Source organism: Dasypus novemcinctus, chromosome 2 (genome assembly GCF_030445035.2).
Source record: "Dasypus novemcinctus isolate mDasNov1 chromosome 2, mDasNov1.1.hap2, whole genome shotgun sequence".
Taxonomy (NCBI): domain Eukaryota; kingdom Metazoa; phylum Chordata; class Mammalia; order Cingulata; family Dasypodidae; genus Dasypus; species Dasypus novemcinctus.
The window spans coordinates 120,649,705-120,675,064 of record NC_080674.1 but is presented as its reverse complement, the minus strand read 5'-3'; positions in this window follow the sequence as shown (position 1 = coordinate 120,675,064).

The window sequence follows — 25,360 nt, the reverse complement described above, 5'->3', positions numbered from 1 at the left end:
GCCAATATCACTCTATTACCAAAGCCAGATAAAGATATTACAAAAAAAGAAAATATAGACCCATTTATCTAATGAATATGAATGCAAAACTACTTGCTAATCAAATCCAACAACACGTTAAAAGGATTATTCATCATGATCAAGTGGGTTTTATACCAGACATTCAAAGATCATTCAACTCAAGAAAATCAATCCATGTAGTACACTGCATATAAATAGAGAAGAAAAATTATATGATCCTATCAATTGATACAGAAAAGGCACTTTGACCAAATATAGCATCCTTTCTTGAAAAAATACAAGAAATAGGAATTGAAGGAAACTTTCTCAACATGATAAAGGCCATATATGAAAAACCCACAGCTAACATTGTACTCAATGGTGAAAAACTGAAAGCTTTCCCACTGAGATCAGGAACAAGACCAGATTGTCCACTGTCACCATTGGTTGTTCAATATAGTTCTAGATGTTCTAGCTAGAGCAATCAGGCGAGAAAAAGAAATAAAAGGCATCCAAATCAGAAAAGAAGTAAAACTTTTGCTATTAGCAGATGATTTGATCCTATATCTAGAAAGTGACAAAACAACTACAATAAAGTTGTTAGAGTTAATAAACAATTTCAGTAGAGTGTCAGGATACAAGATCAATATGCAAAAGTCAGTAGTGTTTCTATATAATTGTAATGCACAATGTGAGGAGGAAGTCAGGAAAAAAATTCCATTTACAATAGCAGCTAAAAGAATCAAATATTTAGGAAACTTAACCAAGGCTGTAAAGCACTTGTATTCAGAAATCTACAATGCATTATTAAAAGAATTCAAAAGAGACCTAAATAATTGGAAGAACATTCCATACACATGCATTGGAAGACTAAATATCATTAAGATGTCAATTCTACCCAAATTGATATAGAGATTCAATGCAATCCCATTAAAAATTCCACCAGCATTTTTTTAAACAAATGCAAAACACAATTATCAAATTTATTTGGGGGGATAAGTGGCCCTGAATAGTCAGAAACATTGTAAAAAGGATAAGCGAGGCTTTAAATCATATTACCTAGCTACAGTGGTAAAAACAGCATGGCATAAAGTTAGGCATGTAGACCAGTGAAATTGAACTGATGCTTGAGAAACAGACCCTCACATCTATGGACAAGTGATTTTTGACAAGCCTGTCAAACTCACTCAGCTGAGGTAGAACAGTCCACTCAACAAATTGTGCTGGGAGAATTGGATATCAATAGCCAAAAGAAATAAAGAGGAACTCTATTTCACATCTTATATAAAAATTAACTCAAAATAGATCAAAGTCCTAAATATAAAAGCAAGTACCATAAAGCTCCCAGAAGAAAATGTAGGAAAACATCTCGAAGACCTGGTGGTAGGTGGTGCATTTCTTAAACCTTGCAACAAAAGCATGAACAAAAAAAGAAAATATGGATAAATGGGACCTCCTCGTACTGAAACAGTTTTTTGATTCAAAGGACTTCATCAAGGTGAAAGGCAGCCCACTCAATGGAAGAAAATATGTGGAAACTACATATCTGACAAGGGTTTGATTTCCATTTTATACAAAGAGATCATACAACTCAATAATAAAAGAGCAAGCAACCCAGTGAAAAAAATAGGCAAAAGATTTAAATAGACATTTCTCCAAAGACGAAATACAGTAGGCGGACTTGGCCCAGTGGTTAGAGCATCCACCTACCACGTGGGAGGTCCACGGTTCAAACCTCGGACCTCCTTGACCCGTGTGGAGGTGGCCCATGCGCAGTGCCCAAGGAGTGTGCCCGGTAAGGAGAGCCGCCCAGCGCGAAAGAAAGTTCAGCCTGCCCAAGAATGGTGCCGCCCACACGGAGAGCTGACACAACAAGATGACACAACAAAAAGAAACACAGATTCCTGGTGCCGCTGATAAGGATAGAAGTGGTCACAGAAGAACACACAGTGAATGGACACAGAGAGCAGACAACTGGGAAGGCGGGGGTGGGGGCGGGGGGAAGGGGAGAGAAATAAATAAAAAATAAATCTTTTTTTAAAAAAAAGGAAATACAAATGGCCAAGAAGCACTGAAAAAAATGTTCCATATCACTAGCTATTAGGGAAATGCAAATCAAAACGACAATGAGATAACATCTCACACTGCATACGATGGCCATTATTTTTAAAAAATTAAAAAACAGAAAACAATAAGTCCTGGAGAGGATGTCGAGAAATAGAAACACTTCTTCACTATTGGTGCAATTGTAAAATGGTTCAGTCTCTGTGGAAGACAGTTTGGCAGTTCCTCAGGAAGCTAAATATAGAAGTGCCATATGATCCAGCAATTCCTCTACTAGGAATATATCCAGAAGAACTGAAACACTGTGACAAGAACAGACATCTGCACACCAATGTTCATAGCAGCGTTATTCACAATTGCCAAAAGAGGGAAACAACCAAAGTGTCCATCAACCAATGAAGGATAAACAAAATGTGGTATAAACATTTGATGGAATACTATGCTGCAGTAAGAAGAAAAGAAATTGGGACACATGTGATAACATGGATGAATCTTGAAGATATAATGCTAAATGAAATAAGCCAGACACAAAAGGACAAATATTGCATGATTTCACTAATATGAATTAATACTAAGAATAAATGCATTGAGTAAAACCTAGAGTATAGGGTATTAGAAGGTAAGAGGAGGGCTGAGAAATATTACTGATGCTTAATGTATATAGACATTTTAATTAACTGGATTGTAAAAGTGTGGAAAGGGATAGAGTTGATGGTGAGTAGCATCTGGTTTATAAACGGGATTGTGGCTGAAAAGGTTAGTCTGTTTACAGATGTAAATGTCATTTAAAAGAAAGTTGGAGAATAATCTAGGGACTGAATAACAGAAAACCCAGAGGTGGATGAGAATTATGGTTGATGTTACAGGTGCAAGAGTGTCCTTCTGTGAGCTAGAGTGGATGTACGTCCCTAATTGCAGGATGGTGGGAATGAGGAGAAGCCTGGGAAAAATACAGTTGGTGTGACCTATGGACTGTAGTTAATAGCAGTGCTGTAATGTTCTCGTGTCAATGCCAAAGACGTACTGTGTTGGTAATGGGGGAGAGGGAGTGGAAAAAGTGTGCCAAGTGTCTACTATGGATCATGGTTGGTGGTAATAGTCTGATGATATTATCTCATATCTGTAATAAATATTCCACCACAGTATGATGTGTTAGTCAAGGAGTGTTATATGGGAATTCTACACATGAATGATTGTGTAAGTTCACAACTGTTACTATACAATTACTGTTTATGCATGTTCATGTATTAATGATACACTTCAATAAAATAAAATAAAAAAATTTGTCAGGCATACAAACTTGGAAAATATGACCCAAAATGAAGAGATGAAATAAGTGTATGAATAAAGGGGGAAAAGGTAAAGACAAATGAGTTTATATGGCTGAGAGACGTCAAAGTGAGTCAGGAGGTCATCAGAGAGGCTTATGCATGTCTCAGCAGGATCTCATAGACTACCAACGTAGATACTACCCCAAATAGTGGGGCTCCTGAGGCCCTGGAGACACCCAGATCCTACAGTCATGGCAGGTTGCTCCAGAGTTTGGTGTCTTGCCAGTGTGACCTACTTTGGAATTTGTGCTCCTGAGTGTGACAGAGTTGGACTCAGACGTGACTTCTCTACACATGTCTCTTCTGTCCCTTTTATTTAAAACTATAGTTGGTGCTGGAGTTGGTAGGTGTTCGTCCTAGAGACTTGAATTTCTGGGCTATCCATGTGCCAGCTGGGCCCTCAGCCTCAGCAGAGTTGCAACACCTACTCTCCCGTCTTTGGACTCACCCAGGACAACTAACAAGGAGATGAAGATGGACAACCACCACACCAAGGAACCGAGTCTACAACTGCAAGCAAGAAAGTCCCATCCATCAGCCATATGCAACCAACGCCTCTCAATCAGAGGTGGAGTGGGCATCACCATCCCAGAATCCTCAGTATTGGGGAATAAAATATGGACTACAGTGGACTTACTGGTATTCTAATATAGAGTTATTGTGATTCTAGCAATGGAAGAAATTATATAATTGATGTGGAGACAGTGGCCATAGGATTTGCTAAAGGCAGGAGAGGGAAAAAAAGACATAATATGGGGGCATTTTCAAGACTTGGAATTGTCCTGAATGACATTGCAATGACAGATACAGGCCATTATATATCCTGCCATAATCTACAGAATTGAGTGGGAGAGAGTATAAACTACTATGTAAACTATAATCTATGCTTAGTGGCAATGCTCCAGAATCTGTTCATCAATTGCAATGAATGTACCACACTATTATGTGGGGAAGGGTGGGAGGTATAGAGACTGGGGCATATGGGAATCCCTTATATTTTTTACATAACATTTTATGTAATTTAAGTATCTTTTAAAAATAAAAAATATATAAAAAAGAAATAAGTTAATAGAAGCTAATCAAGAAATGACACAGATATTAGAATCTGAAGACAAGGACAAAAAAATAGTTATCTGCCTACATATTTTATGTTCAAAAAGATAGAAGAAAGGTTGAACATGTTAAGTAGAGACATGGAAGCTATGAAAAAGACCCAAATCAAACTTTTAGAGATGAAAACTATAATATCTGAGAAGACAAAACATATTGGATGGTCTTAACAGCAGATTAGACATTGCAGAAGAAAAGATTAGTAGACTTGAAGTTCTAATAACAGAAACAATTAACATGAAATACAAGGAAAATTATTTGAAAATTAAAAAAATCAGTGCTCTGTGGGACACAAAAGTTGGAAGGAGAATCAGAGAAAACATATGAAAAGACTTGAAAAATAATATAGCAAAATTAGATTAAAATATATATATAAACCCTCAAATCCAAGCAACTCTACAAATCCCAAGCACAAAAAACAAATTGCTCAAAGTCAGTAATAAAGAGAATATCTTAAAAACAGCCAGAGAAAAATAGACACAGTCCATATAGAATAAAGATAAGGATGACAAATTTCTCTTCAAAAACAATGCAAGTTTAAAGTACTAAAAGAAAGAAACTCTCAACCTAGAATTCTATGCCCACTAAAAATATTTTTTAAAAAGACTATTGCATTAGAGAGTAGAAAAGAAAGAAAAAAGGAACAGCTGGAAGTATGGCAAAATATTGTTAAATGTTGTATCTGGGGGCTGGTTTAATGGGCAGTCATACAGTTCTCTCTGAAAACTGTAATAATGCAAAGTTTAGGAAAATATTACTTTGAGAATAAGCAAACTCACAGTCAGGAGCTAGAATGTAGTTTACCAGGTAATGGGGTAGGGATAGGGAATGAGAAGTTAAGGCATAAAATGCACAGGGTTCCCCTTTGGAATGATGGAAATGTTTGGTAATGGATGGTGGTGATGGTAGCACAATATCGTGAACACAATTAACAGCACTGAAATATATATGTGAATGTTAAGAGGAAATTTTAGATTGTATATACAGCAACAGAATAAACATTGTAAAACATCCATGAAACTACATTATACAAACAATGAACCCTAAATTAAACTAGGGATTTTGGTTAATGGTACGATTATTAAAATGTGTTATCATGAATTGTTACAAATGTTCCACCCCAATGCAAGGGTGTGTGTGGGAGGGGAGGGGGGAGGGGAGTGTCCTGTATTTTGTGCGTGATTGTTCCTTAAACCCACAACTTCTCTAATAAAGAAAAAAATGTTAAAAAAAAGTTATTGAGCATCAAAAAAAAAAAAAAAAAAGTATTAATCTGAATGCTTTAGGCTGTTAAAGCTCTCTCCAGTCCCAGTTTCATCACTTCCCTGGGTTTTACACAGGGCTGCCTCTGGTTCTTCTGTAACCTGGATGACCCCTGAAGGCACTTCAGTTTGTAAAACAAAGCATTGACATGGCTATTCTCAACCTATAGACTTTAAGGGAAGTTTCATTAGCATCACCTAGTGAACTTCTAAATGTGTAGAATCCAAGGCCCCAGCTCTAAGCTGTCCATTCAGAAAGCTATGATGGAGGAAGGAATCTTTATTAAAGCTCCACAGTTAATTCTGATGAAGCCAGGTGTATCTGTATCTTGGGGTTGCAGTAACAAAGTACCAGAAAAGTAGTGGCTTAAAACAATAAATGTATCGTCTCACAGATCTGGATGCTAGAAGTCTGGGGTCAGGGCGTGGGCAGGGCCATGCTGCCTCTAAAACCTCTGGTGATCTTTTCCTTGCCTCTTCCCAGCTTCTGCTCGTTTGCTGGCCATTCTTGGCATCCCTTAGCTTGCAGCTGCAGCACTTCAATCTCTGCTTCCATTGACACCTGGATCTATTTCCATTCATCTGTATCCAAATGACCTTCTTCTTATAAGGATGACAGTCACATTGGGAGAGGGTTCATTCTAATGCAGTTTGGCCTCATTTTAACTAGTCACAGCTTCTAAGACCCTGATTCCAAAAAGGGCCACATTCACAAGACCAGGAGTTTGGACTTAAACATGTCTTGTGGGGGCACAATTCAACCCATCGCACTGTGCTTAGGAGCCACTATATTAAATAACTTGTAAGGTCCCCTCTAACATGGAGAGAACATGGTTTTACAGTGACTCAGGTGACTATTTAACACACTATGTCTCTTAAATAATAGCTGGGAGCAGTGTTCTTAGGAAGCAGTTAAATTGTTAAGTTCCTAGCAAAATTTTTCTTTTCCTGGGTGGTTCACCAGTAGTAGGAAACCTGAAGATTAAAAAAGAAAAACAAAACGATAGGAAGGAGGCAGCAGCTCTTGACTTTCTACCTCCAGCCTCACTGATCTAGGCTATGTCCAACTCTGGAGAAAGAAGATATATTTGTTGAAAGAAATTAAGATGTGGGGTTTAGTTCAATATTACTTATATTTAAAACATTTGTATTTCATCTCTATATCCTCAGAGATGAAATCAATAAAGTAGGAAGACTTTCTAAATGTAAGGCCTATTAATATCTAAGTAGGCAAATGAGTTTTAGGAAACACTGTCAAAGTCATTTCAGAAAAAAATTGTACTTGGAGAAGAAACACAGATTACAGAACAATAGAGACCAAAGTCAACTTATTTCAGCTCTCATTTCTACAACAGGCACGAACTAATATCTAACATTAGTGTCTAAATGAGTTTTCAGAGCTCACTCCAATTTACTACAATGAAATTTTAAGTTGTAGCAGATTGCAAACTGGTTTGTGGCTGTTGGATGTTTAATATTCATAAGATTTATGGAAGATGCAATGATGATTCTTTGCTGCTTATAAATATATAATGACATAATGGAAGGTATCCATTAAATGTTCATTGTCTCTATGGCATGTAAGTGGAGTGTGCTTTTCCTCAGAGCTCTATGATATTAGACCGGGGAGAGAGAGCTGCAAGGTGGGAACAATAATGAAGATGCTTGGCTATGTTAAAAACAAATGTTTTTCCCTCAAGTTCCTTGTTATTTCGTAGTACGGCATCTCATTTTGCATTATGTTTCATTAGAGTCTGAAGAGAAGGCAGGCCTTGTTCACTGAGAAAAAAACTGAGGAATTTAAAAATTCAAATATTGGTTTCTTCACCTACCAGCCTCTCAGTAATTTATAAACCTGGATTTAAATGTCAGGAGACCTAAAGACATTCATCCTCTCTCTCCTTAAACACACAGTGCAAGAAGTTTCAACACTAGATAACTGAGGAGGAAACTGATGGTTAGCCCAGCCAGCAGAACTAAAGGCTACAAAAAGGCAAAGATCACCTGCAGGTAACCACCACACTTTTCAACCAGTATGAGACAACTCTTTTTCTTTTCTATTGTTTTTTAAAAAAAATAAGCCATCATATGGCGGAAAAAATGTTAAACAAGACAAAAGGGATACTTGACAAGAAGGTCTCATTTTCACCCCTGAGCCCCTGTTCCCCAATTCCATCTCCAGAGACAAATGTGAGCACATATGTGTGCCTAAGTTTATACCCACAGTCTTACATTCAGTGATAAGTCAAAGAACAGCAGACCCAGCAGGAATTCAAATTTCTATTCATCTGATAAAACTTTCATTTTCCTATTCCAGATATCCACTACAAGTTATTAGGAAAAATGATCAGTGTAATCAGCTTTGTCTTATTTTGAGAAAGGACTAAAGGGTGACAACAAAATAACTAGTAAACCCATAAAATTTAATTAAACTAATAACTGGGATGTTCTAGAACAAGATTTTTATTTTTCAATTCCACCACCCCTGTGTTGCCATGGCATAACAGAAGATTTTAATTTTTAAACAGGTTAGAGTTGGGCTGCTGCAGACACCACCACAAGATAAAATGAATAAAGTCCCACTGCAGAGATGAACTGGAGCCAAGATTTCAGTCTCCAAGCGCTTAATGCTTGAACAGAAAAAGCTCTGGGCTATGCTGATGACCAATGTTAGCTACCTTTGGGTAACTACCGCTCCTTTGCCACTCTGTCATTTCTTAGTACAAAGCCAGATTGTGACCCTTACAGTGCAGACTGGTTATTTGTACTGGCACTGCTTCCCCATCATCTTCGCTTTAGAGAACAAATAGGAAATAATACTGGCAGGGCAACTGCAGTAAACCCAGGAAGGAGCTTATGGTCAGAATTCACCAGCCCAGAGACTCTAATTGGCCCAAATCCCACCTCACATTCTTCCTCTCTAAAGGCTGAAGGTATAATATCTTAACACATAGGATACAGGTCCATGTAGGTACTGGCCCTTGTTGGAACCCCAGTTTGTAATTATTTGCCACCTAAAGTGTGATCTGCAGACCAGCAGCAGTAGCATCTGGAACTGATGCTCAGGACCCACCCCAGGCCTATCAAATCAGAATCCACAGTTTAACCAGGTCCCCGTGGGACTCGCATGAATGTTGAAGTCTGAGAAGTTCTGGTCTACAGGGTAATGTCTCACTCCCTGGAGATCTAACTCCTACCTACCTTTCCTGCCCTCCTCTCCCAAACCAATCACAGCGATGTATCTATAATACCTGAAGAGAAACTCTGCTTTCTCTACCCTCTTTCCTTTGCAAAGGCTGGTTCTTGGTCTAGAATGCCCTTCACCTGTCCTTCTGAACTCACATCCTTAAATCTCAAAAGTCACCTCTCCCCTCTCCTAGCTGAACTAGGCAGCAGTGAGAGACTAGTCAATTATAAAATCTTACTTCTGCTCTCCTCTTCTTTAGTCCCCTTTCTGTGTGAGAACTTCTCACACTGTAACATAATTATGTTTACTGTCTATTTTCTCATGCAGACAGTGAGATCTCTGTTTCAGTGGCTTTGACTTACTCATCTTTGAATATCAAGGACATAACACAGCACACAGTAAGTACTCAATTAGTGCTTATTGGATAAATCAGTCAGGGAATCTTACCGGCCATTTCTGCCAAGAAACTATTTTCTCTTAAAAATGATTGTATATAATATTTATAAATCCTTTCAAAATAATTCCTCTGATTAGTGGTCAGTTTCATGTGCAAGATTATCATGTAAACCCATTTATTTTCCCTCAGGACAGTTAAAAATTATAGCACAACTTTCCAAGATAAAACATTTTAACTGTGATAAAGTTATAATAAAGAAAAATTCAATTATATCAAAATACGAGATGGAAAAAAAACTTCTGATAGGATGGATTGTCTACTAAAGCACTGTTCAGGCCTTTATTTTCTCAAAAATGTAAGACTAAATATTAGTTTTTCACTGTCCCTTTTCCATAAAGATATTAAGAAATCCTTCTTTATTCCTAGCTGGTCTGTATCCACTTCAAAACTCTCATTCTCATGCTGTGTCCTTTTCCCCCTCCAAACATTGTCAACTTACCTCCAGGCACATCCTCAGTTGACCTTCTTCACACACCTCTTTTTTAAAATGCACTCAGATGACGAGCCCATTCCATCACTTTAGGGAGGCTTGTAAAAGGAAGATTTTATAAGAGACCAATTTCCCCTGATGGCTAAACAATTATTGGTGTAATTTACTAAAGAATTGCATCCTGTGCGATAATACCAGGTGCTGAATAAAGCCAAGTAGATAAAATTTCTTTCCTCATCTGAGCTTAGGAAAGTGGGTGCACTTTGAGAGGAGTCGCTTCTAGAAAGTGGGAAGGGAAGGTGGTGAAAACAGAGAAGAGTCAAGAGGAAAGAGGAGGACCCCACAGCTGACTGCTCTCTGAATCCCAGAAAATTATATGGAAAGAGAGGAAATAATTTGAAAATCTATAGGAAAAAACTTAGCCCAGACTGATTTGGAGCTTCCTATCCCAAGTTTAGTGTATTGCTTCTCTAATACAGAGAACTAGTGTTAAGTGGAAAGAAAAAGCCTCTCGTATACATTTTTTTAAAGATTTATTTCTCTCCCCTTCCTCCCCCCCCCAGTTGTCTGTTCTCTGTGTCCATTTGCTGTTTGTTCTTCTTTGTCAGCTTCTGTTGTTGTCAGCGGCACGGCAATCTGTGTTTCTTTTTGTTGCGTCATCTTGTTGTGTCAGCTCTCAGTGTGTGCAGCACCATTCCTGGGTAGGCTGAACTTTCTCTCGCGCTGGGTGGCTCTCCTCACGGGGCGAACTCCTTGCACGTGGGGCTCCCCTACGCGGGGGACACCCCTGCGTGGCAGGGCTCTCCTTGCGCACATCAGCACTGCGCATGGGCCAGCTCCACACGGGTCAAGGAGGCCCGGGGTTTGAACCGCGGACCTCCCACGTGGTAGACGGACGCCCTAACCACTGGGCCAAGTCCGCTTCCCAAGCCTCTCAGATTTGCAAACTGGGCTTCGCACAGTGGCTTGGACAGAGGCCTAGAGGTGGAAGAGTTGACGTGCCTCCTTAATCCCTCATTTTCTAAGAGGGAGGAAAAGAGCCCTAAGGAGTAGTTCCCAGATCTAGCTTATGACATAAAGAAAAAGATGCCTATGCCTTACTACCAAGGAGTATAAAAAAATAGCATTAATCTCCCTTGTCCTGATTAGCTAATAGTTACTAAAAGCATAAGCAGCAAAAAATTCAGGTTGCCACCACTCTCCTAGGAGAGCCAACATATTTTCCAGAAAACCCTGCACAAATCTCCCTTCTCCATTCACACTTCAGAAACCCAGGAGTAAGCCAAGCTACTTGGACTGTAATTTTGCTAAGTATATATCAAAGCCCTTTCATGTTCTCAGAAGAACTAGACAACTGAATGGAAGATTTATGCCCTGCCAAGGAAATGAGATTTAGTGCAATCCCACTCTACCACCACCGACTTCATCCTTCACGCAAGCTTTTGGAGCTTGTAAGAAACCAGACTCAGCACAGCCTTCCCTCCCTCCACCCATGACACATTTTTCCATAACCAGGATCACCTGCACTTCAGGTTGAGATTTTTTTTTCCCCTGGAGCTTGATTTTATATAATAATGTCAGAAGTTTTCCTCTAATATTTTAAAGAAAATCACTCAGGCTGCAAATCTCAAAGACTTTACCAGTTTTCAAACCAAGACGATAGACTTTCTCAGACCCCTTCTGTTGGGCTAGGCACATTTCTCCCAAGCTCCCTCAGCACTCTTCACAGGTCTGTTACAGCACTTAGCTTCTTGGCTTGAAATGATCTGTTCATATATCTGTCTCACCCCAACAAGACTATAGGGTCTTTGAGCAGGGGACTGAATCTTATTCATTTTTGGACTGCCAGTTCTTACAATATATAGCAGGTGCTAATTTTTTTTCCTAATAATTCTTTTTTTTAATTTTTTCTTTTTCTTTAACTTTAATTTGTATATTTAATAACTGAAAATATGAACAATTAAAAACTAAAAAGAAAACACAGCTGAGTAAAAACATACATTTCTCAGTTAAATGTACTGGATGCCTATAAAAACTTTTTAAATCATACAATATGTTGCACAATATATTTGGTTCATATATTCCACTTCTTTAGGAACTGCCAAACAGTCCTTCACAGTGGCTGTACCATTCTACATTCCCACCAACCGTGAATAAGTGTTCCTATCTCTCCACATCCTCTCCAACACTTGTAGTTGTCTGCCGTTTTATTAGTGGCCATTCTGAATGTATGAAGTGATATCTCATTGTAGTTCTGATTTGCATTTTCCTAATCATTAATGATGTTGAGCATTTCTTCATTTTTTTGTGTTTTTTTTTGTCATTTGTATTTCTTCTTTGGAAAAATGTCTATTCAAGTCTTTTGCTCATTTTTAAATTAGGTCATTTTTATTTTTATTGTTGAGTTATAACATCTTTTTACATATCCTGGATATTAAACCCTTATCGGATATGTGATTTTCAAATATTTTCTCCCATTGAGTTGGCTGCCTTTTCATTCTTTTTACAAAGTCCTGTAAAAGTGTTTAATTTTGAGGAAGTCCCATTTACCTATTTTTTTCTTTTGTTGCATGTGCTTTGGGTATAATGTCCAAGAAACTACCACCTACTACAAGGTCTTTAAGATGTTTCCCTACATTTTCTTCTAGCAGTTTTATGGTCCTGGGTTTTATATTTAGGTCTTTAATTCATTTTGTTTTGTTTTGTTTTTCCATTTTGAGTTGACACTTATATAGGGAGTGAGATGGGGTTGTCTTTCATTCTTTTGGTTATAGATATCCAGTTGTTTCGGTACCATTTGTTGAAAAACCTGTTTTATCCCATTAACATTAATTTGGTAGGTTTGTCAAAAACCAGTTGACTGTATAGGTGAGGGTTTATTTCTTGGTTCTCAATTCTATTCCATTGATCAATGTATCTATCTTTATGCCAGTACCATACTGTTTTGACCACTGTTGCTTTGTATTACGTTTCAAGATCAGGCAGCAAAATTCCTCCCATGTCGCTTTTCTTTTTAAGAAGGCTTTTGGTTATTTGGCTGTACTTTTACTTCCAAATGAATTTGGTAATTGCCTTTTCTAATTCTGTAAAGTAAATTGTTATAATTTTGATTGGTATTACATTGAACCTATAAATCAGTTTGGTTAAGTTTGACATCTTCATGATATTTATTGTTCCAATCCATGAACATAGAATGTCTTTCCATTTGTTTAGGTCTTTTTAGATTTCTTTTAGCATTGTTTTGTAGTTTTCTGCATATAGGTCCTGTACTTCTTTGGTTAAATTAATTCCTAGGTATTTGAGTCTTTTTGTTGCTATTGAAAATGGAATTTTCCCCTGGTTTCCTTCTCCAATAGTTCAGTACTTGTGTACAAAAATATTACTGATTTTTGCATGTTGATCTTGTATCCTGCCACTTTGCTGAACTCATTTATTAGCTTATGTAGCTTTGCTGTGGATACTTCAGGATTTTCTAACTACAGGATCATGTCATTTGCAAAAAAGAGTATTACTTACTCTTTTCCTATTTGGATGCCTTTAATTATTTTTCTTGTCTAATTCACCTAGCTAGAACTTCTAATACAACATTGAATAACAATAGTGACAGTGGGCATCTTTGTCTTGCTCCCGATCTTAGAGGGAAAGCTTTCAACCTTTCCCCACTGAGCATGATGTTTGCTGTGGGTTTTTCATATATGTCTTTTACCATCTTGAGGAATTTTCCTTCTATTCCTATCTTTTAAAGTGTTGATATCAAAAAAAGGATGTCAGGGGAAGTGGATTTGGCTCAAGTAATAGAGCGTCTGCATATCACATGGTAGGTCCAGGGTACAAACCCAGGGCCTCCTGACCCATGTGGTGAGCTGGCCCACGCACACTGCTGATGTGTGCAAGGAGTGTCATACCATGCAGGGGTTTCCCACGCACAAGGAGTGCGCCCCATAAGGAGAGCCACCCTGTGCAAAAAAAATGCAACCTGCCCAGGAGTGGCGCTGTACACACAGATAGCTGACTGACGCAGCAAGATGATGCAACAAAAACAGACACAGAGTTCCGGTGCTGCCGACAAGAATGCAAGCAGACACAGAAGAACACACCACGAATGGACACAGAGAGCAGACAACCGGGGAGGGGAGGACAGGGAAAGGGAGAGAAATAAATAAAAAATAAATCCTTAAAAAAAAAGGATGCTGGATTTTTTTGAATGCCTTTTCTGTGTAGATTAAGATGATCATGTATTTTTTTCTCTTCAATTTATTACTGTGGTGTATTACATTGATTGATTTTCTTATGTTAAACCAGCCTTATATCCTCGGAATAAATCACACTTGGTCATGATGTATGTCTTCTGATACACTGTTGGATTCAATTTGCAAGTATTTTGTTGAGATTTTTTGCATCTATGTTCATTAGAGAGATTGCTCTGTAATTTTCTTGTAATATCTTTATCTGGCTTTGGTATTAGGGTGATGTTGGCTTAATAAAAGCAGGTGCTAATTGATGTTTATTGAATTGGACTGAACTGCATTAAAGTGGACTGAATTTAATTTAATTTATTTAAGCCAGTTTCCCTGCCCAGCCCATACTTGTACTAGGAGAGGTGAACAAACAGAGCCCCATCAGGTTTTTGTTGTTGTTGTTTAAAGATTTATTTATTTATTTATTTTCCCCTCTTCCCCTCCTCCTGCCCTGCTGTTTTTGCTATCTGTGTTGTCTTCTCTTCTCTTCTCTAGGATTCACCAGGATTCAGTCCTAGACATCCCTAATGTGGAGAGAAGTTCCCTGTCAATTGTGCCACTTAACTTCCTGGTTTCTGCTGCACTTCATCTTGACTCTCCCTTTGTCTCTCTTTTGATGCATCATCATCGTGCTGCATGACTCACTTGTGTGGGCCCTGGCTCACCATGCCAGCACTCACGCAGGCACTGGCTTGCCATGCGGGCATGCTTTCTCTTCTTTTTCACCAGGAGGCCCCAGGGATTGAACCCAGCTCCTCCCTTATGGTAGGCAGAAGCTCTACCACTTGAGCTACATCCGCTTCCCCCATTCAGTTATTTTTTTTAAGATTTCTTTTTTATTTATTTCTCTCCCCTTCCCTGCCCCCCAGTTGACTGCTCTCTGTGTCCATTCGTTGTGTGTTCTTCTGTGTCTGCTTATATTCTTGTCAGTGGCACCTGGAATCTGTGTCTCTTTTTGTTGTGTCATCTTGCTGTATCAGCTCTCTGTGTGTGCGGCCCCACCCCGGGCAGGCTGCACTTTTTTCACACTGGGTGGCTCTCTTTATGGGGTGCACTCCTTGCATGTGGGGCTCCCCTATGTGGGAGTGCATGGCACAGCACTCCTTGCACACATCAGCACTGCATGTGGGCCAGATCATCACACAGGTCAGGAGGCCCTGGGTTTGAACCTTGGGCCTCCCATGTGGTAGGCAGACGCCCTATCCGTTGAGTCAAATCCACTTCCCCCCATCCAGTTTTACTTTCACTCTAGTGATCTTCAGCAAACCAGTCCTATGCCAGAGATCTTATTACTGTATAACGCACCACTCATGAAATTTGCCACCTAGACCAGTAGAAACAATAACATTGTGTGTCCCTATCTATAAAGTGCCAAATCTCTTCAGAGGAGAGGAGGGGCTGTTGTGCTCAGGTGTTTCTATAAAGGAGAAGATAATATATCAGCTAGCTAGTAGACTCTCACAAATGTGACAGGACTTCACTAAATTGCCTCTGGTATATATTTTTAAAATTTTTAAATTTCTTTCTGTTTAGATTTACAGAGAAGTTGCAAAGATAGTGCAGAAAGTTTCCCAATACTTGGCATGCAGCTTCCCCTTTTATCAACATCTTACATTACAATGGTGTATCAATTAATAAACCAGCATTGCTACATTATTATTAACTACATTCAGATTTCCTCAGTTTTTACTGATCTTTTTTCTACTTCAGGATTCCATCCAGGACACCACATTACATTTAGCTGCATGTCTCCTTAGGCTCCTCTTGGCAATGACGGGGTCTCATTTTCCTTGTGTTTTTTAATGGCAATTTTATTGAGCTATACCCACATACCATTCATTCCCACCAAAGTGTCCAATCAATGTCTTTTAGTATAATCATAGAGTTATGCACTCATCACCACAATCAATTTTAGAACATTTTCATTACTCTAAAAATAAAAACCCATACCCCTTAGCAGTCATCTTTCAATCCCGCTATCCTTCCCCAACGCTCCATAACCACTAGTCTAATTCTGTTTCTATGGATTTATTTATATTTACATTTTATACAAATGGAACCCTACCATATGTAGAACTTTGTATCTGGTTTCTTTCACTTATCATAATTTATTTTTTTAATTATTGTAATTTCTTTTAAATTAGCGAAGTTGTAGGTTTACATAAAAGGAATGTAAACAGTATATCAATTCCCTAAACTCCCCTATTACATATACTTTGCATTGGTGTGTACCTTATTTCAATTGATGAAAGAATATTAAAATATTTCTGTTAACTCCATAGGTTGCATTAGGTGTATTTTCCCACGTACCACCTTATTATTAACACCTTGTAATATGATGTTTATTTGTTACAGTTCACGAAAGAACATTCTTATATTTGTACTATTAACCAGTCATCATCCACAACAGGATTCACTGTTATACAGTCCCATGTTTTATCCTCTAGCTTTCCTTTTAGTGACATATACAGCCCTAAACATCTCCTTTCAACTATATTCACACACATAATTCAGTGCTCTCAATTATACTTACAATAACATGCAACTGTCACCTGTGTCCATTTTCAAACACTTAAAACCAACCTAAAAAGAAATTCTGCACAAATTAAGCATCAGTTCCCCATTCTGTACCCCCATTCTATCACCTGATAATCTATATTATAGATTTTAACTCTGAGTTTGTTTATTATAATTAGTTCACATTAGTGAGATCATAAAATATTTGTCTTTTTGTGTCTGATTTATTTCACTCAACATAATGTCCTCAAGGTTCATCCATGTTGTCATGCAGCAGGACTTCATTCCTTCTTCCAGCTGAAAAATATTCCTTCATATGTGTCTTAGTTTGCCAAAGCACTGCTGATGGGAAGTATCAGAAATGTGTTGACTTTTATAAAGGAGTTTTATTTAGAGGTAAAAGCTTACAGTGCTGAGGCCTTAAGAGGGACTTTTTCACCAAAGTCAGCTGCGACGTGTTGAAGCAAGATAGTGGGCAACCTCTGCCAGGTTTTAGCCTTCCTTTCTGGGCTTCCTCTTCCTCTGAGGTTTTATGGGCCCAGCTTCTTCCCATTCTCAGTTTTAGGCTGGCATAGGGCTTGTCTCTCAGGGCTTCCTATATCAGTCTCAGGTCTCTTCCAAGTTCAGCTGTAAACTATCAAACAAATTGTCCATCTCTTCCCAGGGCTTCAGCTGTTTGATCCTTCTCCTTTCTGTCATATGGCAGGGTAAAAAATGACAAAGTTCTCTTCTCTTTGTGTCTTTCTGAGTGAGTGCCCACTTATATCAAACCCATGAAGGGCGCAGGGGTTCAACCTGAGTCAAACCTTACTCACATGGTTAAATAAAAACCCTAATTGTAATAGGTAATTTAATCAGACATCTCAGCTGAATTTTTTTTTAACTCCACTAGCTCTTTTTTTAAAGGATTGATTTATTTATTTATTTATTTATTTATTTATTTATTTATTTATTTATTTCTCTCTCCTTCCCCCCTCCTGCCCCAGTTGTCTGTTCTGTGTGTCTATTTGCTGCGTATTCTTCGTCTGCTTCTGTTGTTGTCAGTGGCATGGGAATCTGTGTTTCTTTTTGTTGCATCATCTTGTGTCAGGTCTCTGTGTGTGCAGCGCCATTCTTGGGAAGGCTGCACTTTCTTTTGCACTGGGTGACTCTCCTTACAGGGCGGACCCCTTGCGCGTGGGGCTCCCCTACGTGGGGGACACCCCTGCGTGGCACGGCACTCCTTGTGCGCATCAGCACTGAGCATGGGCCAACTCCACACGGGTCAAGGAGGTTTGAACCACAGACCTTCCATATGGTAGATGGATGCCCTAACCACTGGGCCATGTCTGCTTCCCTCAGCTGAATTTAATGCAATCAAAGGGTATCACACTCAGAGGAATTGATCAGTTTACAAATATAATCTTTCTCTTTTGGGGATTCATAATCTCAAACTGCCACTGCTATTCCAGCTCTTTTTTGGTTATTGCTTGCATGGAATAATTTTTCCAAGGTTTCACTTTCAACCTATTTGTGTCTTTGGGCCTAGGGTAAATCTCTTGTAGACAACATATAGATGGATCATACTTTCTCTTTTATCCATTCTGACAATGTGTCATTTGATTTGGGAATTTAATTAATTAACATTCAGTGTTATTGCTCTAAAGGTAGTACTTACTTCAACCATTTTATCCTTCAGTTTTTATATGTCAGAACTTACTGTTGTCTCTTTTTACCATTTTAGTTACCCATACTCCTCCAAGCCTCTCTCTGCAGTCTTTGTTTTCATCCTGTAGAACTCTCTTTATCATTTCTTGTAGGGCAGGTCTCTTGTTGATGAACTCTCTTAGTTTCTGTTTATCTGTAAGTATTTTAAACTCTTCCTCATTTTTGAAGAACAATTTGCCAGATAAAGAATTCTTGACTAGCAGTTTTTTTCTTTCAGTACCTTAAATATATATCATACCACTGCCTTCTCACTTCCATGGGTTCTGCTGAGAAATTGACAATCTTATTGCAGTTACTTTGCATGTGATAAATGTCTTTTCTCTTTCTGCTTTAAGGATACTCTCTTTATCTTTGGCACTTGACATTCTGATTAGTCTGTGCCTTGGAGTAGGTCTATTAGGATTTATTCTGTTTGGAATATGTTGTGCTTCCTGGATATTAATGTTTATGTCTTTCATAAGAGTTGGGAAATTTTTGACCATTATTTCCTCAAATATTTTTTCTAATTTTTTTCCCTTCTTTTCTCCTTCTGGGATGCCCATGACACATATGTTTGTGTGCTTCATGCTGTCATTCAAGTCCCAGAGACCCTGCTCAATTTTTCCCTTTCTTTTCTCTGTTTTCTGTCTCCAAGATTTTGAATGCCCTATATTCTAATTCACTGATTCATTCTTCATCCTGTTCAAATCTGCTGTGTATGCCTCTAATGTATTTTTAATCTTTTATTTATTTTGCCTTTCAATTCCATAAGTTCTGTTATGTTTCTTTTCATACTTTCAAATTCTTCTTCATGCTTACCCAATCTCTTTTTTATTTTTTAATCAATTTTATTGATAAATATTCATGAAGTATACAATCCATTCAACGTATACAATCAATGGATTTGGTATAATCACATAGTTGTGCATTCATCATGTCAATCATTATTAGAGCATTTCATTAATAAAATAATAATAAACAAAAAGACAAAGAACACCTCTATACCTCTATAATCTCCTCTCAGTCTTTCTATTCTTTCCCTAATGTAAATAGCTGCTATTCTGTTTCCATATTTCTGATTTATTTGTATTTATATTTTGTATCAGTAAAGACAAACAATATGTAGTATCATCTGTCTAGTTCCTTTCACCTAGTATATTTCCTTTTTTAATCCTTAGTGGAAGATTATTATTATATTACTATACATTATTGTTCCATAGTTTGCTTTGGTTATAGTTTTACCTGATATTAACATCTTGTAACATTAATGTACATTTGTTCAGTTTCAAAGACAGTCTTATATAATATATATTACTCATACTCATGTTTCATGAGTTTCTCTGTATTATATAGTTCTATGTTACACTTTTTAGCTTTCACTCTACTAATACACATGGCCTTAGACTTTCTCTTTCAACCACTGTCCTAACTATATATTAACACTACTACTCACAACCACTATAATGTGCTTTCATTATTTCTACTCATTTCCAAAGATTTACAATCCACCTCTTTAGCAATTCTGCTCAGATTTCCATTTTCTAATGTTTCTCTTTTCCGGTGATCTGGATTCTAGTTATTAACTCCATGAGTTTACTCCATATACTTAATTCATAGTAGTGCAATCAAACAGTATTGTCCTTTTGTGTCTGGCTTGCTTCACTCAAAATAATGTCCTCCAGGTTCATCCATGCTTTCATATGATTTACAATTTTATTACTTCTTACAGCTGCATAATATTCTATTGTATGTATATACCAAAAATTTGTGATCTATTCATTGGTTGATGGACACCTGGGTTGTTCCCATCTTTTGGCAATTGTAAATAACACCTCTATGAACACTGGTGTGCAGATGTCTATTCATGTCACAACTCTCAGTTCTTCTGGGTATGTACCTAGTAGTGGTATTGCTGGGTCACATGGCAAGTCTATATTCAACTTCCTTAGAAACTCCAAACAGTCCTTCACAGTGACCATACCATTCTACATTCCCAAAAACAGTGAACAAGCATTCCTTTCTCTCCACATCCTCTCCAACACTTATAGTTTTCTATCTTTTTAATAGTGGTCATTCTAATAAGTATGAAATGATATCTCATTGTAGCTTTGATTTGCATTTCCCTAATTGCTAGTGATGTTGAATATTTTGTCTTTTTCTTTTTTGCCATTTTTATTTCTTCTTTGGACAAATGTCTATTCAAATCTTTTGCCCATTTTTTTTTAGGAGGTACCAGGGATTCAACCCAGGACCTCATTTATGGGAAGCAGGCACTCAGTCACTGAGCTACACCTGCTCCCCTCTCCATTTTTTAAAAAAAGTATTTTATTTCTCCCCACCCCCTCATTGTTTGCAATTGCCTTGTCTCTTTGTAGTGTACTGGTCTTCTCTTTTTTTTTAGAAGGCACCGGGAACCAAACCTGAGACCTCCCATGTGGGAGAGAGGTACTGAATCACTGGAACCACCTATGCTCCCCTCCCTGCTTTGTTGTGTCTCTCATTATGATTTTCCTCTGTGTGTCTCTTGTTCTGCCATCTTGTTGCATCAGCTTGCTGTACCAGCCCACCACGTCAGCTTGCCATCTTGCTCATCTTCTTTAGGAGGCATTGGGAACTGAACTCAGACCTCCCACATTGTAGGCAGGAGCTCAATTGCTTGAGCCACAATCATTCCCCCCACCCATTTTTAAATTGGGTTGTCTTTCTACTGTTGATTTGTAGCCACTCTTTATAAATAATGGATATTAAGCCCTTATGAGACGTGATTTCCAAATATTTTCTCCAAATATTTCCAAATATCTTCCTGATTCAATGGACTTTTCACAAAGTCCTTTGAGACACAAAAGTGTATAAATTTTAGGAGATCCCATTTATCCAATTTTTCTTTTGTTGTTTGTGATTTGGTTGTAAGGTCCAAGAAACCAGCACTTACCACAGTATCTTAAAGATGTTTCCCTATATTTTCTTCTATTACTTTTATGTTCCTGGTTTTTATATTTAGGTCTTTGATTCATTTTGAGTTGATTCTTGTACAGAGAACGAGATAGGGGTTTTCTTTCATTCTTTTGGTTATGGATATCCAGTTCTCCCAACACCATTTCTTAAAGAGACAGTTTTGTCCCAGTAATGTGGAATCAGTTGGTTTATAAAAAACCACTTGGCTACAGAGGCGAGGGTCTATTTCTAGACTTGATTTGATTCCATTGATCAATGTGTTTATCTTTATGCCAATACCATGCTGTTTTATATGCTGTGTAGTATGTTTCAAGGTCAGCAGTGAGAGTCCTCCTACATCACTCTTCATTTTTAGGATGTTTTTGGCTATTTGGGTATCCTTTCCCTTCTAAGTAAATTTGATAATTGCCATTTCTATTTTTATAAAGTAGGCTGTTGGAATTTTGATTGGGAATACACTGAATCTATAAATCATTTTGGGTAGGGTTGGCATCTTCATTATGTTTACTCTTCCAATCCGCGAACACAGAATATCTGTGCATTTGTTTATGTCTTCTTTAATTACTTTTAGCAGTGTTTTGTAGTTTTCTGAATGCAGGTCCTTTGCAACTTTGGTTAAATTGATTCCTAGGTATTTGAGTCTTTTTGTTGCTATTGTAAATGGAATTTTTTCTTGATTTCCTCCTCATCTTTCTCATTACTATGTATAGAAATGCCATTGATTATTCTTTTTTCTTTTAGGAGGTACTGGGGGATTGAATCCAGGACCTCATACATGCAAAGCAGACACTCAACCACTGAGCTACATCCATTCTGCAAATGCTACTGATTTTTTGTGTGTTGATTTTGTATCCTGCCACTTTGCTTAACTTATTTATCACTTCAAATAACTTTATTGGAGACATTTTTGAAGTTTCTTTTTTTTATTTTTAATGGTGCTTTAGAATACACGAATGCTACATTAGAAATATAGGCAATTCCCATATACCCCAACCCCCCTTCCTACACTTTCCCCCACTAACAATATCTTTCATTAGTGTGGTACATGTGTTACGATTGGTAAACATATATTGAAGCATTGCTAAGCATGGGCTATAGTTTACATTATGGTTTACACTTTGCACCACACAACTTTACAGGTTTTGAAAAAATACATAATTGCCTGTATCTGTCATTGCAATGTCATGCAGAATAATTCTAATGTCCAAAAAAAATGCCCCATGTTACATGTATTCTTCCCTCTTCCTCCCCTCAGAACCTCTGGTGACCACTGTCTTTATATTAATATCAATATTATAAGTTCTTCCTTTACTAGAATAATAAGTCTACTTTAGTCCATAGTTGCACTCCCCGCTTATGTTTGTTCATTCCTCAATTTTGGGATGGTGATGTCCATTTTTCTTCTGATTGAGTGGGGGCTTAGATCCCACAGGGCAGCTGGGTGGAATTGTATTGTTTGCAGTTGTAGATACTCTGTTTTTGGGGGGAGGATGGGTGTTGTTCATCACCATCCTTTTGTTAGTTGTCCTGGGTGAGTCCGATGAACTGGAGACTCATCCAGTTGGTGTTGGTGTTTGTTGTAACTTCGCTGATATTCAGGGCTCAACCAGCATATGAACAGATTGAAGATGTAAGTCACTGGGACATATTTAACAGCTATAGTGCTAATTATAGGTTCAAACAAAAGGGGCAGAAGAACCATGTTTGGAAAATTATAAATGAGTTAAACTCTGACATTGGGGAGATTGGTTATCATGTATTCCAAGGTAAGGCCTACTGACAGGGTGCCAATTTCCTGGGGTTGTCTGCCCTGCCTGCAGTGTCTAGATGTCTAGAGCCCTTGGGAGCACCCCTCCTTAAGGCACTGCTTCCTGTGGCACTCAGAGAGAGCCTCCTGAAACATGCATAACCTTAACCTTGGATGACCTCCCGACTCACTTTGAAATCTCTTAGCCATAACAATTCATTTGTATTTAATAGTTCCCCCTTTTGGTCTAGGTCTTTTTCCAAGAGATCCTCTGCCTTTATAATCCTCCATCTTCCTGAAAGTCTCTGGTACAATTTTTAAGTTTCCTCTGTTTGTGTAGTTGTTTCACCCCTAGAAGAAAGTTTCCTTTCCTCTGTTCCTTCTCCAGGAAATTTGATCTGTTCTGTTTGTTTTTGTTTTTCCTCTACAGTTTTATTTTTAGCTCTCCTTTCATTGCCTCTAGCTGCTTTTGCCTAGAGGGTAAATCCCGGGAGCAGGGTCAGTGTGGTGGTTTGAATCTTTTGTGGACCCCCAGAAAATTATGTTTTTAAGCTAATTCATTCCCATGCATGTAAACCTACTCTAGATGGGGCCTTTTGATTAAATCCCTTCGGTTGAGAGCCTTTGGTTAGATTGTATGACCCAGGGTGGGTCTTAACCCTCTTACTGGAGTCCTTTATAAATGGAGGAATAAAAAAGCCACAGACACAGGAAAAAAATGAAAGAAAAAAAAAAAAACAAGAACTGCAGACACAGGGAGGAACCCAGGAGCTGAGAAAGAGGGGCAGGAGCCAGAAGCTGAAATCAAAAAACAGATCACAGAAGCTGAAAGGAAGCCACTTTGGCCAGAAGCTGAAAGCAGTGTGACCTGGAGGAGAGGTAAGAGACAAATAGACATCATTATGTGCCTGACTGCCCACAGTTGCACTCAGGGAGAAACCATCTCTTTTTAAAAAAAATTTTTTTTTAATTTTTAAAAGATACATAAATCACACAAAACGTTACTTTAAAAAAATATAGGAGGTTCCCTTATGCCCCACTTCCTACACCCCCCACTTTTCCCACATCAACAACTTCTTCCATCAGTGTGGTATATTCACTGCAATTGATGAATACATTTTGGAGCACAGCTACACAGTATGGATTATAAATGATATTGCAGTTTACACTCTCTCCCAGTCCATTCACTGGGGAGAAACCATCTCTTGATAATGCCTTGATTTGGATACTTCCATGGCCTCAGAACTGTAAGCTTTTAAATTAATAAATCCCCATTGTAAAAACCAAAGTTATATTGCTTGGCAGCCTGTAGTAAACTAAAACAAAAATTGGTACCAAGAGAGTGGGTGTGTGCTACTATGCAAGTACCAAAAATGTTGGAATGGTTCATAAATGGGTAAGAGAAGATTTTGGAACAATTGCAAGATGCTTGGTAGAAAAGGCCTGGATTGCTTTGAAGAGATTGTTGGTGGGATTATGGACACTAAAGATACTTCTGATAAGGCCTTAGGCAGAAACGAAGACTGCTTCATTGCAAACTGGAAGGAAGGCAGTCCTTGCTTTAAAGTGGTACAGAACTTGGCAAAACTGATGCCTGATAGTAGATGGAAGGAAGAATTTGAAAGGGATGAACTTGGATATTTAGCTGAGATTTCCAAACTAAATAGGCAAAGTATGGACTGCTTTCTCCTTATAGTAAAATGTGAGAGGAAAAGGATCAGCTGAGAACTAAGCTCTTGGGCACAAAGAAACCAGAAATTGATTGTTTAGGAAATTCTGAGCTTCTGGAAAATGAGTCCTGTCTGAGTCTGCCAAAGCGCTGCAGAGGTAGGCTTTTATAAAGGGTATTTATTTGGGGTAAAAGTTTATAGTTCCAAGGCTGTGAAAAGTCCAGTTCAAGGCACCAGAAGAGCTGCTTTCTCACCAAAGTCAGCTGCCATGTGTTGAAGCAAGCAGTCTCTGCCTGGTCTCTCCCCTCTGGGCCTTCTCTCACAGGCTCAGCTGCTTCCACTTTCTTACATATTTCTACTGCAGGCTGGCATAGGGCTGGCCTCTAAGGGCTTCAGTCTCAGCTGTTCCACTCTCTTCCCAATTTCAGCTGTAAACTATCAGTCAAATGGCCCAGTTCCTTTCTTGTCTTGTCTTGTCTTTCCTTTTCACATTTATGGCACCCCTTTTCAAGAGAGGGGGATAGCAGATAACTCATACTTTTTTACTGCAGTTTCTCAGTCTCTTCATCTCTCCCTTCCCTGGATGCTGTACAGTTCTCCCTTGGCCTCCAGAATCCCAGAAGAGTTGTTTCAGACATTTTCTGCCTGTCCATTAGCTGTTCTTGGAGGAAGAGTGAGTCCTGGAGCTCCCTACTCTGCCATCTTC